Source organism: Hyperoodon ampullatus (assembly GCF_949752795.1).
Source record: "Hyperoodon ampullatus genome assembly, chromosome: 14".
Classification (NCBI taxonomy): Eukaryota; Metazoa; Chordata; class Mammalia; order Artiodactyla; family Ziphiidae; genus Hyperoodon; species Hyperoodon ampullatus.
This window is the reverse complement of record NC_136927.1, coordinates 51,875,313-51,894,249: the sequence shown is the minus strand read 5'-3', so window position 1 is coordinate 51,894,249 and position 18,937 is coordinate 51,875,313.

Below are 18,937 nucleotides of genomic sequence, written 5' to 3'. Positions count from 1 at the left end.
AATTATTATTTTGCCTTAGTTGACTGCTTTCCTTTGTTTCTGCATTTTCTTCTAATTAAATTTGCTCTTTGGAGCTCAGGGAAGGCCTGGGAGGCTAAAACAGGGGACATTGTTGGGGGGGGGTCTTTCTCTAGGAAGGCCCACAGGGTCCTGCTTGGTTTTAGTCAGCCTTTTTCTTTGATACACCTCAAGCCTGAGGGGAAGAGAGGCAACAACCTTTTTCAGGATTAGAGGAGAGAGTCACTGACTTTTTTAATATGTTTATTTATTTATCTGCACTAGGTCTTAGTCACAGCATGTGTGATCTAGTTCCCTGCATTGGGAGCACAGAGTCTTAGCCACTGGACCACCAGGGAAGTCCCGAGTCCCTGACTTTTCATTTTTAAAGAATTTTCAAGTTGCTTAGCATCAATATTTTGTATTATAAAACATTACCTCTCTCTGTGACTGCTTTGTCACAGCACCTGGACAAACATTTGAAAATTAGTAGACATATTATAATGAGGATAATGATGAAAATGCACCCTTGTAGTATACCCCCAAAGTCTTCCTGTCACAGATGGCAACCAGGAAAATAAGTTTCAGAGTGGGTCGTTTTTATGTAAATTCTGTAAGTAGGATTTTGAATTAACTCTATTTATTTGTGTTTCAGCTTCTCCAAGGGTATTAACATATACATAACAGGAGTTATTGGCCACTACACGTCTTTTTTGTTGTCAAAATATAATTTAAAGCAATTTTAGTATCTAGTACTATTCTGCCTAAAGAATCTAGTGCCTTCTGCTGGGAGGCTATAGCTTGAGCTGTATTGCTTGTTACCATTCCTAAAGAGAAAGGTTTCATAGCAGCTGATAGTGTCCTTGAGTCTGATACAGCTCAGAAAGTTCAAGTTCTCAGTAATATAGGAATGTGTCTGAAACCACGTCCATAATAGGCACCCAGATCCATTTTGGATGCCTGAACCAGTTACTTCATTTTGATTTTTTAAATGCATTCTTTAATGGTTAAAGCAGATGTACAATGTATGTTTGATAAACTAGAACAGCCTTACCTTATAAGCCAGAATGACTTCTCCATACCTCAGTACATGAAAGTTTCCTCCATCATTTTCCCTTTTTGTTTGCAGATCTTTCAGTAGCAAGCAGTGATACACATCGTGAGTAGTTAATTCAGCTTCACTGGAGAATTTCCTTTCTATCCTGAACATTGGAGTCAGAAGTATATTAGAAATAAAACAAAAACTTTACATTTTGATAGGGAGACACATTTGGTGAACAGTTCCATTGAATTAGGATGGATCTTAACAGACCTGGTCCAAATTCTTGGGTCAGCTGTCTACCACTGCTGTTGTCTTTTTCTCATGCGGGTGTTGTTTGAGGTCAGCAGTCCTTTTATCAACCAGGCCAGTACAGAAGCCCTTGAGTGGGAAATATTAATTCAAGAGTCAGTTTCTTTCAATTTCACTGCGCATGAACTACTTAATACCTGATAAGGGCTCTTTTCATTTAGGTGGGAGAGAGTCTTATAAGTGATGTCCTTTCCAGTATGTATAATCTCCTGGTTGTGGATCATGGGGCATCTGATCTTCATCCAAAGATAGATTACTGTGATCAGTTTCAGAAACAAGCTTAGAATATTCCTTTAGTAACTTAATTAAAATACTTTATAATATAGCAACAAGGTCATCTTGGATGTAGATAATACAAAAACCCTCAGTATATACAAAACCTCAGTATCCACAAAGGTATATTATCAAAACATAATCTCTCTCTAATGTATCCTCATTTCTACCAAATTGGGCCAAATTAAGTCTAGTTTCAGTAAACAGCCTGATTTACCTAAGTGTAACTGGTCGTATAGGCTCTTTTCAATTGGCTGTGCTAGAACTTTTCTTAAAGAATATCGATTTAACTTTTTTTTTTTTTTTTTTTTTTTGGTACACGGGCCTCTCACCGCTGCGGCCTCTCCCGTTGCGGAGCACAGGCTCCGGACGCGCAGGCCCAGCGGCCACGGCTCACGGGCCCAGCCGCTCCGCGGCATGTGGGATCCTCCCGGACCAGGGCACGAACCCGTGTCCCCTGCATCGGCAGGCGGACTCTCAACCACTGCGCCACCAGGGAAGCCCCAATTTAACTTTTTAAAAACCTCTTGAGGCCTGGAAAATCATATCAACAACTTGCCATCAGATTTTGCCTGCAGTATCTGTAGATATGAGAGAATTCCTCCCTTCTCAAGGTTCCTAAAATATCTCAATATTCCTGCTCCTGGCAGGAGGTGACCTTCCTTATTCAGCTGATAAAGCTATTGGGACTCTGAGTTTCCAACTCCTGGAGGGATCAGGTCAAGAGAAAAGATAAATGTTTCAATTCCACTTACAAAGGTAAAACTTACCAAGTTGTTACAAAGGGAGAGGTTTCCTCATGTCTAGAAAACACAGACTAAAAGCCAGCAGTGTTTCAGACAAAAACATAACCATATTCATTAGTTCACTCAGTACTGTGTAACTAATCTTGATCTTAATCTTGTTAACAGTTTTATGAAACAATCAGGGTTTCCATTAGAATTTCTTAACTAGTTCAGCAGTATGATCTGGAAGTTATCTTTTTTTTTTTTTTTTTAATTTTTATTTATTTATTTATTTTTGGCTGTGTTGGGTCTTCATTGCTGCGCGAGGGTTTTTCTCTAGTTGCGGTGAGCGGGGGCTACTCTTCGTTGCAGTGCATGGGCTTCTCATTGTGGTGGCTTCTCTTGTTGCAGAGCACAGGCCCTAGGCACATGGGCTTCAGTAGTTGTGACATGCGGGCTCAGTAGTTGTGGCTCACGGGCTCTAGAGCACAGGCTCAGTAGTTGTGGTGCACGGGCTTAGTTGCTCCGCGGTATGTGGGATCTTCCCGGACCTGGGTTTGAACCCGTGTCCCCTGCATTGGCAGGCGGATTCCCAACCACTGCGCCACCAGGGAAGCCCTGGAAGTTATCTTTTACCTGCCAAAAAGTCCTTTCTATGAATCTTCTTAAGATTTTGCAAAAGCATGAGTGCAATATCATCTGTGAATGACAGAAGACTTGAAAAGGCAGTTAAGGATCTGATTACAATGCAACTGACAAGCTTAACCAAGTTGCTGCGACATAAAATATTATAAAGATAACTAGAATTAAGACTGATAACAATACCAGGACATATCCAAATTTTAGGAACTTCATATAATTTTTAGAACACTTGGTGATGTTTACCCATACAGTATTACCTAAGAAGGTTTTATCACCACTCACTTGATAGTGCTTCTCATGTAATTTAACATACCAAATAATCTGAATTAGTTTAATATTTTTCTCTCTGAGATGCCTCAGGGGCCTTTTAAAGGTCCCAAATTAGAGGTCAAAAGAACTTCAATTTAGAATTTGATTTGAGGAAGTTTGTCAAAAATAAAGTTTTACTGGGACTCCCCTGGTGGTCCAGTGGTAAAGAATCTGCCTTCCAATGCAGGGAACACAGGTTCCATCCCTGGTTGGGGAACTAAGATCCCACGTGCTGCAACTATTGAGCTCCCACGCCTCAATGAGAGAACCCACCTGCCACATACTAGAGCCCATGCACTCTGGAGCCCGCATGCCACAACTAGAGAGGAACCCAAGCAGACCATGGGCCATAACGAAAAAGATCCCATAGTCCTCAACAAAGATCCCATGTGCTGCAACTAAGACCCAATGCAGCCAAAAAAAAATAAGGAAAATAAATAATATTTTAAAAAATAAAGCCTTACAAACAGACAACCTACAGAATGGGAAAAAAATATTTGCAAATGATGAGACTGGCAAGGGCTTAATTTCCAAAATATACATACAGCTCAATATCCAAAAAAAAAACAACCCAATCAAAAAATGGGCAGAAGATTTAAATAGACATTTCTCCAAAGAAGACATACAGATGGCCGACAGGTACATGAAAAGATGTTCAGTATCACTAATTATTAGAGAAATGCAAATCAAAACTATAATGAGTTATCACCTCACACCAGTCAGATTGGCTATCGTCAAGAAGTCTACAGGGAGGGCTTCCCTGGTGGCGCAGTGGTTGAGAGTCCACCTGCCGATGCAGGGGACACGGGTTCGTGCCCCGGTCTGGGAGGATCCCACATGCCGCGGAGCGGCTGGGCCCGTGAGCCATGGCCGCGGAGCCTGCGCGTCTGGAGCCTGTGCTCTGCAGCGGGAGAGGCCACAACAGTGAGAGGCCCACGTAGAGCAAGGAAAAAAAAAAAAGTCTACAGGGATTTCCCTGGTGGTCCAGGATTAAGACTCCATGTGCCCAATGCAGGGGGCCCAGATTCCATCCCTGGTCAGGGAACTAAGATCTCACATACCACAACTAAGCCCTTGTGCTACAACTACTGAGCCCACACGCTCTACAGCCCATGCCCTCTAAAGCCCGCGTGCCACAGCTAGAGAAGCCAGTGTGCCGCAATGAAGAGCCTGCAGAGCCATAATTTAATTTTTTAAAGTCTACAAATAATAAATGCTGGAGAGGGTGTGGAGAAAAAGGAACCCCCTTACACTGTTGGTAGGAATGTAAATTGGTGCAGCCACTATGGAGCAATATGGAGGTTCCTTAACAGAGACTAAGTAGAGTTACCATATGATCTGGTGACCTGGAGAAAGTAATTCAAAAAGATACACACACTCTAATGTTCATAGCAGCACTATTCACAATAGCCAAGACATGGAAATAACCTGTGTCCATGGACAAACGAATGGATAAAGATGATATGGTATATATATATATATATATATATATATATATATATATATATATATATATATATATATGCACAGTGGAATATTAGCCATAAAATGAGACAATGCCATTTGGAGCAACGTGGATGGACCTAGAGATTATTTTACTAAATGAAGTCAGAGAAAGACAAATATGATATTGCTTATATGTGGAATCTAAAAAAATCCTACAAATGAACTTATTTTACAAACAGACTCACAAACATAGAAAACAAACTTGATTACCAAAGGGGAAATGGAGTGGGGGGATACATTAGGAGTTTGGGATTAAAATATGTACACTACTATCTATAATGTAAAATAGATAACCAACAAGGACCTACTGTATAGTACAGGGAACTGTACTCAATATTTTGTAATGGGGCTTCCCTGGTGGCGCAGTGGTTAAGAGTCCACCTGCCAATGCAGGGGACGGGGGTTCAAGCCCTGGTCCGGGAAGATCCCACATACCACAGAGCAACTAAGCCCGTGCGCCACAACTACTGAGCCTGCACTCTAGGGCCCACAAGCCACAACTACTGAAGTCCGTGCACCTAGACCCCATGCTCCGCAACAAGAGAAGCCACTGCAATGAGAAGCCTGTGCACCGCAATAAAGAGTAGCCCCCGCTCACCACAACGAAGACCCAACGCAGCCAAAAATAATTAATTTTTTAAAAATACCTTGTAATAACTATAATGGAAAAGAATCTAAAACAATACACATGTATTCATACATATATTTGTATATATACACACATATAACAATCACTGCTGTACACCTGAAACACAGCACTGTAAATCAACTATATTTCAATAAAGTTTGTTTTAAATAAAGTTTTAAAACACTTGGTCAAGTAGAATCGTAAGTATTGTGAAAGTACTCAACTAAAGTGACAGTGAAGATTTCAAAGGCAAATACAGGAGGTTACAACAGATCACGTAAGAAACAGTATTATTGGGAGTTCCATGGTGTTCTAGTGGTTAGGATTCAGCACTGTCACTGCTGTGGTCCAGGCTTAATCCCTGGTCAGGGAACTGAGATCCCATAAGCCGCATGGTACGGACAAAATATTAAAAAATAATAAAACACTCTTACTTAAAGAAGCTCAATATTCCAAGAAAACTGTCTCATAACAAAAAACGCAACTCCAGGGCTTTCCTGTTGGCGCAGTGGTTCAGAAACTGCCTGCCAATACAGGGGACATGGGTTCGTGCCCTGCTCCGGGAAGATCACACCTGCCGTGGAGCGGCTAGGCCCGTGAGCCATGGCCACTGAGCCTGCGCGTCTGGAGCCTGTGCTCCGCAACGGGAGAGGCCGCAACAGTGAGAGGCCTGCGTACCGCAAAAAAAAAAAAAAAAAAAAAAAGCCAAACTCCAGTCTTGTATCAGCTTAAATAAATAAAATACTTTTCAAAATAAATTTATTTTTGGCTGCATTGGGTCTTTGTTGCTGCGTGCAGGCTTTCTCTAGTTGCGGCAATGGGGGGCTACTCTTCGTTGCAGTGCATGGGCTTCTTATTGCAGTGGCTTCTCGTTGCAGAGCACAGGCTCTAGGCACATGGGCTTCAGTAGTTGTGGCTCACAGGCTCAGTAGTTGTGACTCACAGGCTCTAGAGCACAGGCTCAGTAGTTGTGGCACTCAGGCTTAGTTGCTCCACGGCATGTGGGATCTTCCTGGACCAGGGCTCGAAACCGTGTCCCCTCATTGGCAGGTGTATTCTTAACCACCACGCCACCAGGGAAGCCCTATCAGCTTACTTTTAATAACAAAATTAATTTACTTAGATTGAATTCAGTCTAATCTGATCCAGTTCTGACCATGAACAAAACTCTTTTCTCAAGGCTCCTCTTCCACAACTTCCTATATCCATGAGTTTGTCCCTTATTCTTTCCCCATCCAGAAACAACCAGCTCTAGGACAAATCTACTCTTTAACAAAAATATCTCCATTTCTCATACCTTCTTGCCAACAACATATATCCTTCCTTTACATACTGAAATGTTTCCCTTATTTCTAGTAGTTTTTAATTACCTATCACAATTTTTAACCCTTAAAAACTTTAATCTCTAGCAAAAACCAAGAGGCAAGCAACTGTGAAATGTTTATCATACCTGCATTTTCTGATTAGCAAACTTAGGAACATCTTCTATAACCTAAAAACATTTTCTCATAGCACAATTTCTTCAATGTGGTACAAGACATGTTTGGGTTTATTAGACATATCTTTTGTCCTCTTGTTAGAGAAAAACTAAATTAGGTAAACAGACTTGCTTAGCAACTGTTCCAGTATTTCATCTTATTTTAAAATGATTTAGACAATTAATTTTCATCATTTTACCTTCATTTAGGAAAACTCAAGTTACCAAACATCTGGAAAAACAAACAACTATTCCTAAAGAGTTCACCTAAAAGTTTTTATCCCATTTATCTCTATCACTTATGATAAGATCATGCCAAGTTAATCTTTTCTTGCTGACAAATTTTGCAACAGGGGTAATGAGATTTGATTTTCAGTAAACCTAAGTACAATAAAAGTATTATACTTAATATTGACTCTAAAGACAGGTCTGTATTAAACCAAACTTAATACCTGGTATTAAAGTTAGTTTACTACTGAATATTCCCCCAGATCACATGAACTTGAAATTCATTTGGGTTAATTTCTGTTGTATTCCTGAGAATTTATATAAGCACTTAATTTCCTTTGAGCCAATCAATTAGAGCTCATTTACAAATTAATTTTTAAAGACAGAACTAGAGATCTCATAGTTTCATTTTAAAAGTCATGAATTAGACGTCTAAAACACATTCACTTATAACAGTTGGAATAAGTTCACTTGAGTTTTAAAACGCTTCTTTTCCCATTTCCCCTCAGATTCAGGTTCTACGAAGTAAGCTAAGACAATAGTCTCAAACAATGTGAGCGGTCTTTGCATTTCAAGGAAATAAGAGTTATAACTTAACCTTTTACCTAGGATTACTTTTGCTCTCTCAGGGCCAGAATTTTGAAAATAATTTTTTTTTATTTTACTTTTTTTTATACAGCAGGTTATTCGTTATCTATTGTATACATATTAGTGTATATATGTCAATCCCAATCTCCCAATTCATCCCACCACCATCCCCCCCCCAAAAAAAAGAATTTTTTTTTTAATCAAGCCAGACTTCTCTAACTGCATATGCAAAAAAAACACAAAAGTTTTGGGGCTTCCCTGGTGGCGCAGTGATTAAGAATCCACCTGCCAACGCAGGAGATACAGGTTTGAGCCCTGGTCCGGGACGATCCCACATGCCACAGAACAACTAAGCCTGTACGCCACAACTACTAAGCCTGCATTCTGGAGCCCACGAGACACAGCTACTGAGCCCGTGTGCCACAACTACTGAAGCCCACACGCCTAGAGCCCATGCTCCCAACGAGAGGCCACCAGAATGCAAAGCCTGCACACCACAATAAAGAGTAAGCCCCGCTCACCACAACCAGAGAAAAGCCCACGTGCAGCAAACACCCAATACAGCCAAATATAAAATAAGAGCTTATTTTTTTAAAAAGTTTGAAATGTCAAGAGTTTTACCTTCGCCATTTTTCTCTAGTCTAAACATTCTGACAATGTGGTATTATAAGAAAGTCATCTTTCTTTTCATAGAAACGTAACTGAAAATGTCCCAATTTTGTAAAATACACCCCAGGGGACTACAAGATGCAATAGAGCTCTGATTTCCCTTTTTATCATACAGCTGGTATTACCAGAAACAGATCAGAACTAGGCAACCCAGTGCTGAAGGCCTCTCAGGATCACAGTTCCCTAGCACAAGAATGGAAGATTTCCTACCTGTTGTTCCAGATAGGGGTACCAACGAGCCTTGGTTTAACAGGGAGTTTCCCAGTCACCGCAAGGGCAGTCTGGGATGGCTGGAGGATTCCTCAACACAGAAGAGAACACTCCAATTAAAGCAGCATTTTGGGGACTTCCCTGGTGGTCCAGTGGGTAAGACTCAGTGCTCCCAGTGCTGGGGCCCTGGGTTCGATCCTTGGTCGGGGAACTAGATCCCACAAGCATGCTGAAACTAAGAGTCTGTGTGCCGCAGCTAAAAGATCCCACATGCCACAACAAAGACCTGGCGCAGCCAAAATAAATAATTTTTTTTTTTTTAAAAAGCATTTTGCTCAAAACTGGACAACCAAGTCCTATGCTTTCTCCCACCCCACCCCCCAAAGGAAAAATTCCATTCAAGGCAACCCAGTAGGGAAGAATATCCTGGTGTGGTCACATGCAAGGTTCCACTACTTACCAGACATCTCACAGACCAGAACTAGAGCCTTGTTTCCTTCATCTTGGAATTGAAAGTGCCATGGGCCAGTCACACCAAGTCAGCAGTAAGCACTCAGAACTGTCCCTGAGACAAAGGTGCTCAGACAGCTGCTGGACAGGATATGAGAACTGCAACCAGCCAGGGGCCTATGTGCCACAGGCAAGACACACCCACTCTGGATGGGAATTCCACCTGGGTCACCAAAATTGTTACTGAACTAAGCCAATCTACTGATACTTAGTTGTGGTGAAGGAAAGTACAGTGTTTACTGAAGGGCACCAAGCAAGGAGAGAGGGCAGCTTGTGCACAAAAGACCCAAACTCCCTGATGGCTTTCAGAGAAGGTTTTTTAAAAACAGTGTGAGGGAAAGGGTCACAGGTGGGTAATCAGCTCCTGTACAATTCTCTGGTTGATGATGAGATAACAGGATGATGTTTCGAGAATCTCAGTTATCAACCTTCTGGTTCCAACTGGTCTGGGTTCTATGTGCTGGTGGTCAGCATGCAGTTAACTTCCTCCACCTGGTGGGGGTTTAGTTTCTGCAAAACAACTCAAGGGTATGGCTCAGGATATTATCTGTATCCCTGGAGGAGGAACTAAAGGTTCTCGACTTTGTTTTATGGCTAAACTATTATTTTGTCCCTCTTGATTGGTTTCCTTTGTTTCTGCATTTTCTCAATCTGATTAAATTTGCTCTTTGGAAAAGAAAACACTCCTGCACTGTTGGGGGGAATGTAAGTTGGTGCAGCCACTGTGGAAAACAGTATGGAGGTTCCTCAGAAAACTAAAAATAGAATTACCATATATATGAGGGACTTCCCTGGCAGTCCAGTGGTTAAGACTCTGCACTTCCACTGCAGGGGGCAAAGGTTCAATCCCTGGTAGGGGAACTAAGATCACAAATGCCATGTGGTGTAGCCGAAAAAAAAAAAAAAATTACCATATGATCCAGCAATCCTACTCCTGGGAATATACCCAGACAAAACTATAATTTTAAAAGATACATGCACCCCTATGTTCATAGCAGCACTATTCACAATAGCAAAGACAGTGAAACAACCTAAATGTCCATCAATAGACAAATGCATAAAGATGTGGTATATATATATATATACACACATACACACAGATAAGATGGAATAATGTTCAGCCATAAAAAAAATGAAATGCCATTTGCAGCAACATGGATGGACCTAGAGATTATCATACTAAGCGAAGTAAGTCAGAAAGCCAAATACAATATGATACCACTTATATCTGGAATCTAAGATATAACACAAAGGGACCTATCTATGAAACAGAATCACGGACATAGAAAACAGACTGGTGGTTGGGTTAGGCGGGGGGTTGGGGGAGGGATGGAGTGGGAGGTTGGGGTTAGTGGATGTATTATATACAGGATGGATAAACACCAAGGTCCTACTGTATAGCACAGGGAACTATATTCAATATCCTATGATAAACCATAATGGAGAGGAGGAACCAAGATGGCAGAGTAGAAGGATGTGCTCTCACTCCCTCTTGTGAGAACACCAGAATCACAACCAGCTGCTGGACAATCATTGACAGGACGACACTGGAACCCACAAGGAAAGATACCCCGCTTCCAAAGGCAAAGGAGAAGCCACAATGAGACAGTAGGAGGAGTGCAATCACAGTGAAATCAAATCCCATAAGGACTGCGTGGGTGACTCACAGACTGGAGAACACTTATACCACAGAAGGCTACCCACTGGACTGAAGGTTCTGAGCCCCACATCAGGTTTCCCAACCTGGGGGTCTGGCAATGGGAGGAGGAATTCCTGGAGAATCAGACTTTGAAGCCTAGTGGGAATTGATTGCAGGACTTCAACAGGACTGAGGGAAACAGACACTCCACTCTTGGAGGGCACACACAAAGTAGTGTGTGCATCGGAACCCAGGGGAAGGAGCAGTGACCCCAGGGGAGACTGAACCAGACCTACCTGCTAGTGTTGGAGAGTCTCCTGCAGAGGCGGGGGGTGGGTGGTGGTGGCTGTGGCTCACCGTGGGGACAAGGACACTGGCAGCAGAAGTTCTGGGAAGTAATCCTTGGCTTGAGCCCTCCCAGAGTCTGTCATTAGCCACATCATAGAGCCCAGGTAGGTTCCAGTGTTGGGTTGCCACAGGCCAAACAACCAACAGGGAGGGAACCCAGCCCCACCCATCAACAGTCAAGTAGATTAAAGTTTTACTGAGCTCTGCCCAGCAGAGCAACAGTCAGCTCTACCCACCACCAGTCCCTCCCATCAAGCCTCTTAGATAGCCTCATCCACTAGAGGGCAGACAGCAGAAGCAAGAAGAACTACAATCCTGCAGCCTGTGGAACAAAAACCACATTCACAGAAAGATAGACAAGATGAAAAGGCAGAGGGCTATGTACCAGATGAAAGAACAAGATAAAACGCCAGAAAAACAACTAAATGAAGTGGGGATAGGCAACTTTCCAGAAAAAGAATTCAGAATAATGATAGTGAAGATGATCTAGGACCTCAGAGAAACAATGGAGGCAAAGATCGAGAAGATGCAAGAGATGTTTAACAAAGACCTAGAAGAATTAAAGAACAAACGAACAGAGATGAACAATACTATAACTGAAATGAAAACTGCACTAGAAGGAATCAATAGCAGAATAACTGAGGCAGAAGAACGGATAAGTGACCTGGAAGACAGAATGGTGGAATTCACTGCTACGGAACAGAATAAAGAAAAAAGAATGAAAAGAAATGAAGACATCCTAACAGACCTCTGGGAAAACATTAAACACAACATTCGCATTATAAGGGGTCCCAGAAGGAGAAGAGAGAGAGAAAGGACCAGAGAAAATAGTTGAAGAGATTATAGTCGAAAACTTCCCTAACATGGGAAAGGAAATAGCCACCCAAGTCTAGGAAGCGCAGTGAGTCCCATACAGGATAAACCCAAGGAGAAACACACCGAGACACATAGTAATCAAACTGGCAAAAATTAAAGACAAAGAAAAATGATTGAAAGCAGCAAGGGAAAAACGACAAATAACATACAAGGGAACTCCCATAAGGTTAACAGCTGATTTCTCAGCAGAATCTCTACAAGCCAGAAGGAAGTGGCATGATATACTTAAAGTGATGAAAGGGAAGAACCTACAACCAAGATTACTCTGCCCGGCAAGGGTCTCATTCAGATTCAATGGAGAAATCAAAAGCTTTACAGACAAGCAAAGGCTAAGAGAATTCAGCACCACCAAACCAGCTCTACAACAAATGCTAAAGGAACTTCTCTACGTGGGAAACACAAGAGAAGAAAAGGATCTACAAAAACAAACCCAAAACAATTAAGAAAATGGTAACAGGAACATACATATCGATAATTACCTTAAATGTGAATGGATTAAATGCTCCAACCAAAAGACACAGGCTTGATGAATGGATACAAAAAGACCCATATATATGCTGTCTACAAGAGACCCACTTCAGACCTAGGGACACATACAGACTGAAAGTGAGGGGATGGAAAAAGATATTCCATGCAAATGGAAATCAAAAGAAAGCTGGGGTAGCAATACTCTATCAGATAAAATGACTTTAAAATAAAGAACGTTACAAGAGACAAGGAAGGACATTACATAATGATCAAGGGATCAATCCAAGAAGAAGATATAACAATTATAAATATATATGCACCCAACATAGGAGCACCTCAATACATAAGGAAACTGCTAACAGCTATAACAGAGGAAATCGACAGTAACACAGTAATAGTTAGGGACTTTAACACCTCACTTACACCAATGGACGGATCATCCAAAATGAAAATAAATAAGGAAACACAAGCTATAAATGACACAATAGACCAGATAGATTTAATTGATATTTATAGGACATTCCATCCAAAAACAGCAGATTACACTTTCTTCTCAAGTGCGCACGGAACATTCTCCAGGATAGATCACATCTTGGGTCACAAATCAAGCCTCAGTAAATTTAAGAAAATTGAAATCATATCAAGCATCTTTTCTGACCACAACGCTATGAGATTAGAAATGAATTACAGGGAAAAAACGTAAAAACACAAACACATGGAGGCTAAACAATACATTACTGAATAACCAAGAGATCACTGAAAAAATCAAAGAGGAAATCAAAAAATACTTAGGGACAAATGACAAAGAAAACACGATGATCCAAAACCTATGGGATGCAGCAAAAGCAGTTCTAAGAGGGAAGTTTATAGCTATACAAGCCTACCTCAAGAAACAAGAAAAATCTCATGTAAACAATGTAACATTACACCTAAAGGAACTAGAGAAAGAAGAACACACACAACCCAAAGTTAGCAGAAGGAAAGAAATCATAAAGATCAGAGCAGAAATAAATGAAATAGAAACAAAGAAAACAATAGCAAAGATCAATAAAACTAAAAGCTGGTTCTTTGAGAAGATAAACAAAATTGATAAACCATTCGCCAGACTCATCAAGAAAAAGAGGGAGAGGACTCAAATCAATATAATTAGAAATGAAAAAGGAGAAGTTAAAACAGACACCCCAGAAATACAAAGCATACTAAGAGACTACTACAAGCAACTCTATGCCAATAAAATGGACAACCTGGAAGAAATGGACAAATTCTTAGAAAGGTATAACCTTCCAAGATTGAACCAGGAAGAAACAGAAAATATGAACAGACCAATCACAAGTAATGAAATTGAAACAGTGATTAAAAATCTTCCAACAAACAAAAGTCCAGGACCACATGGCTTCACAGGTGAATTCTATCACACATTTAGAGAACTGCTAACACCCATCCTTCTCAAATTCTTCCAAAGAATTGCAGAGGAAGGAACACTCCCAAACATTCTATGAGGCCACCATCTCCCTGATACCAAAACCAGATAAAGATACTACAAAAAAAGAAAATTACAGACCAATGTCACTGATGAATATAGATGCAAAAATCCTCAACAAAATACTAGCAAACAGACTCCAACAACACATTAAAAGGATCACACACACATGATCAAGTGGGATTTATCCCAGGGATGCAAGGATTCTTCAATATATGCAAATCAATCAATGTGATACACCATATTAACAAATGGAAGAAGAAAAACCATATGATCATCTCAATAGATGCAGAAAAAGCTTTTGACAAAATTCAACACCCATTTATGATAAAAACTCTCCAGATAGTGGGCACAGAGGAAACCTACCTTAACATAATAAAGACCATATAGGACAAACCCACAGCAAACATCATTCTCAATGGTGAAAAACTGAAAGCATTTCCTCTAAGATCAGGAACAGAACAAGGATGTCCACTGTCACCACTATTATTCAACATAGGTTTGGAAGTCCTAGCCATGGCAATCAGAGAAGAAAAAGAAATAAAAGGAATACAAATTGGAAAAGAAGAAGTATAACTGTTTGCAGATGACATGATACTATACACAGAGAATCCTAAAAATTACACCAGAAAACTACTAGAGCTAATCAATGAATTTGGTAAAGTGGCAGGATACAAAATTAATGCACAGAAATGTCTTGCATTCCTATACACTAATGATGAAAAATCTGAAAGAGAAATTATGGAAACACTCCCATTTACCATTGCAACAAAAAGAATAAAATACCTAGGAATAAACCTACCTAGGGAAACAAAAGACCTGTATGCAGAAAACTATAAGACACTGATGAAAGAAATTAAAGATGATACCAACAGATGGAGAGATATACCATGTTCTTGGATTGGAAGAATCAATAGTACGAAAATGACTATACTACCCAAAGCAATCTACAGGTTCAATGCACTCCCTATCAAATTACCAATGGCATTTTTTACAGAACTAGAACAAAAAATCTTAAAATTTGTATGGAGACACAAAAGACCCCAAATAGCCAAAGAAGTCTTGAGGGAAAAAAACAGAGCTGGAGGAATCAGACTCCCTGGCTTCAGACTATACTACAAAGCTACAGTCATCAAGACAATATGGTACTGGCAAAAAAACAGAAACATAGATTAAGGGAACAAGATAGAAAGCCCAGAGATAAGCCCACACACCTATGGTCAACTAATCTATGACAAACGAGGTAAGGATATACAATGGAGAAAAGACAGTCTCTTCAATAAGTGGTGCTGGGAAAACTGGACAGCTACATGTAAAAGAATGAAATTAGAACACTCCCTAACACCATACACAAAAATAAACTCAAAATGGATTAGAGACCTAAATGTAAGACCGGACACTATAAAACTCTTAGAGGAAAGCATAGGAAGAACACTCTTTTGACATAAATCACAGCAAGATCTTTTTTGATCCACCTCCTAGAGTAATGGAAATAAAAACAAAAATAAACAAATGGGACCTAATGAAACTTCAAAGCTTTTGCACAGCAAAGGAGACCATAAACAAGACAAAAAGACAACCCTCAGAGTGGGAGAAAATATTTGCAAACGAATCAACTGACAAAGGATTAATCTCCAAAATATATAAACAGCTCATGCAGCTCAATATCATTAATAATATTTTGTCTGCACCATGCGGCTTATGGGATCTCAGTTCCCTGACCAGGGATTGAGCCTGGGCCACAGCAGTGACAGTGCTGAATCCTAACCACTAGGCCACCAGGGAACTCCCAATAAGACTGTTTAAGTAATCTGTTGTAATCTTCTGTATTTGCCTTTGAAATCTTCACTGCCACTTTAGTTAAGTGAATACTTTCACAATACTTACAAGTCTAGTTGACCAAGTATTTTAAAAGTTTATTTAAGAAAAACTTTATTGAAATATAGTTCATTTACAATGCTGTGTTAATTACTGCTGTACAGCAATGTGATTCACTTACATATATATACATTCTTTTCTAATATTCTCTTCCATTATGTTTTTTTAAGTTATTTCTGAGAAATACACTTTAAAGTGATAACTAGAATTGTGACTTATAACATTATACCAGAACATATAAGATTTTTAGAAATTTCATGTAATGTCTGAAACATTTATATTAACATATTTCCATACAAATAACCCAAAGAAAGTTTAGTATTAGTTGTTTTTTTCTTTGGTTTTTTATACTGCAGGTTATTATTAGTCATCAATTTTATACACATCAGTGTATACATGTCAATCCCAATTCAGCACACCACCATCCCCACCCCACCGCGGTATTCCCCCCTTGGTGTCCATACATTTGTTCTCTACATCTGTGTCTCAACTTCTGCCCTGCCAACCAGTTCATCTGTACCATTTTTCTAGGTTCCATATACATGCGTTAATATACGATATTTGTTTTTCTCTTTCTGACTTACTTCACTCTGCATGACAAATATTAAAAAATAATAAAAGAAAGTGTTATTTAAAGCAGCTCAATATTCCAAGAAAACTTTCTCATAACAAAAAACCAAACTCCAGTCTTGTATCAGCTTAAATAAATAAAATACTTTTTAAAATAAAGTTATTTTTGGCTGCATTGGGTCTTCGTTGCTGTGTGCAGGCTTTCTCTAGTTGCGGCGACAGGGGGCTACTCTTCGTTGCGGTGCATGGGCTTCTCATTGCAGGGCTTCTTGTTGCAGAGCACAGGCTCTAGGCACATGGGCTTCAGTAGTTGTGGCTCATGGGCTCAGTAGTTGTGGATCACAGGCTCTAGAGCACAGGCTCAGTAGTTGTGGCACACAGGCTTCGTTGCTCCATGGCACATGGGATTATCCCGGACCGGGGCACTAACCCGTGTCCCCTGCATTGGCACGTGGATTCTTAACCACCATGCCACCAGGGAAGCCCTATTAGCTTACTTTTTTTTTTTTTTTTGCGGTACGTGGGCCTCTCACTGTTGTGGCCTCTCCCATTGCAGAGCACAGACTCCGGACACGCAGGCTCAGCGGCCATGGCTCATGGGCCCAGCCGCTCCACAGCACATGGGGTCTTCCCAGACCGGGGCACAAACCTGCATCTCCCGCATTGGCAGGCAGACTCTCAACCACTGCGCCACCAGGGAAACCCTAGCTTACATTTTTTTAATTTTTTTTTTTTGCAGCACATGGGCCTCACACTGTTGGGGCCTCTCCCGTTGTGGAGCACAGGCTCTGAACGCGCAGGCCCAGCAGCCATGGCTCAAGGGCCTAGCCGTTCTGCAGCATGTGGGATCTTCCCGGACCGGGGCACGAACCCATGTCCCCTGCATCGGCAGGCGGACTCTCAACCTCTGCGTCACCAGGGAAGCCCTATCAGCTTACTTTTAATAACAAAATTAATTTACTTAGATTGAATTCAATCTAATCTTATCCAGTTCTGACCATGAACAAAACTCTTTTCTCAAGGTTCCTCTTCCACAACTACCTATATCCATGAGTTAGTCCCTTATTCTTTCCCCATCCAGAAACAACCAGCTCTAGGACAAATCTACTCTTTAACAAAAATATCTCCATTTCTCATACCTTCTTGCCAACAACAGATATCCTTCCTTTACATACTGAAATGTTTCCCTTATTTCTAGTAGTTTTTAATTACCTATCACAATTTTTAACCCTTAAAAACTTTAATCTCTAGCAAAAACCAGGAGGCAAGCAATGGTGAAATGTTTATCATACCAGCATTTTCTGATTAGCAAACTTAGGAACATCTTCTATAACCTAAAAACATTTTCTCATAGCACAATTTCTTCAATGTGGTACAAGACATGTTTGGGTTTATTAGACATATCTTTTGTCCTCTTGTTAGAGAAAAACTAAATTAGGTAAACAGACTTGCTTAGCAACTGTTCCAGTATTTCATCTTATTTAAAAATGATTCAGACATTCAATTAATTTTCATCATTTTACCTTCATTTAGGAAAACTCAAGTTACCAAACATCTGGAAAAACAAACATCTATTCCTAAAGAGTTCACCTAAAAGCTTTTATCCCATTTATCTCTATTATTTATGACAATATCATACCAAGTTAATCTTTTCTTGCTGACAAATTCTGCAACAGGGATAATGAGAATTTATTGATTTTCAGTAAACCTAAGTACAATAAAAGTATTATACTTAATATTGATGACTCTAAAGACAGGTCTGTATTAAACCAAACTTAATACCTGGTATTAAAGTTAGTTTAATACTGAATATTCCCCCAGATCACATGAACTTGAAATTCATTTGGGTTAATTTCTGTTGTATTCCTGAGAATTTATAAAAGCACTTAATTTCCTTTGAGCCAATCAATTAGAGCTCATTTACAAATTAATTTTTAAAGACAGAACTAGAGATCTCATAGTTTCATTTTAAAAGTCATGAATTAGACGTCTAAAACACATTCACTTATAACAGTTGGAATAAGTTCACTTGAGTTTTAAAACGCTTCTTTTCCCATTTCCCCTCGATTCAGGTTCTATGAAGTAAGCTAAGACAACAGTCTCAGACAATGTGAGCCGTCATTGCATTTCAAGGAAATAAGAGTTATAACTTAACCTTTTACCTAGGATTACTTTTGCTCTCTCAGGGCCAGAATTTTGAAAATAATTTTTTTTATTTTACTTTTTTTTATACAGCAGGTTATTCGTTATCTATTGTATACATATTAGTGTATATATGTCAATCCCAATCTCCCAATTCATCCCACCACCATCCCCCCCAAAAAAAGAATTTTTAAAAAAATTAAGCCAGACTTCTCTAACTGCATACGCAAAAAAAAAAAAAAAACAAAAAAAACTGGGGGCTTCCCTGGTGGTGCAGTGATTGAGAATCCGCCTGCCGAGGCAGGAGATACGGGTTTGAGCCCTGGTCCGGGAAGATCCCACATGCCGCAGAACAACTAAGCCTGTGGGCCACAAGTACTGAGCCTGCATTCTGGAGCCCATGAGCCACAGCTACTGAGCCCA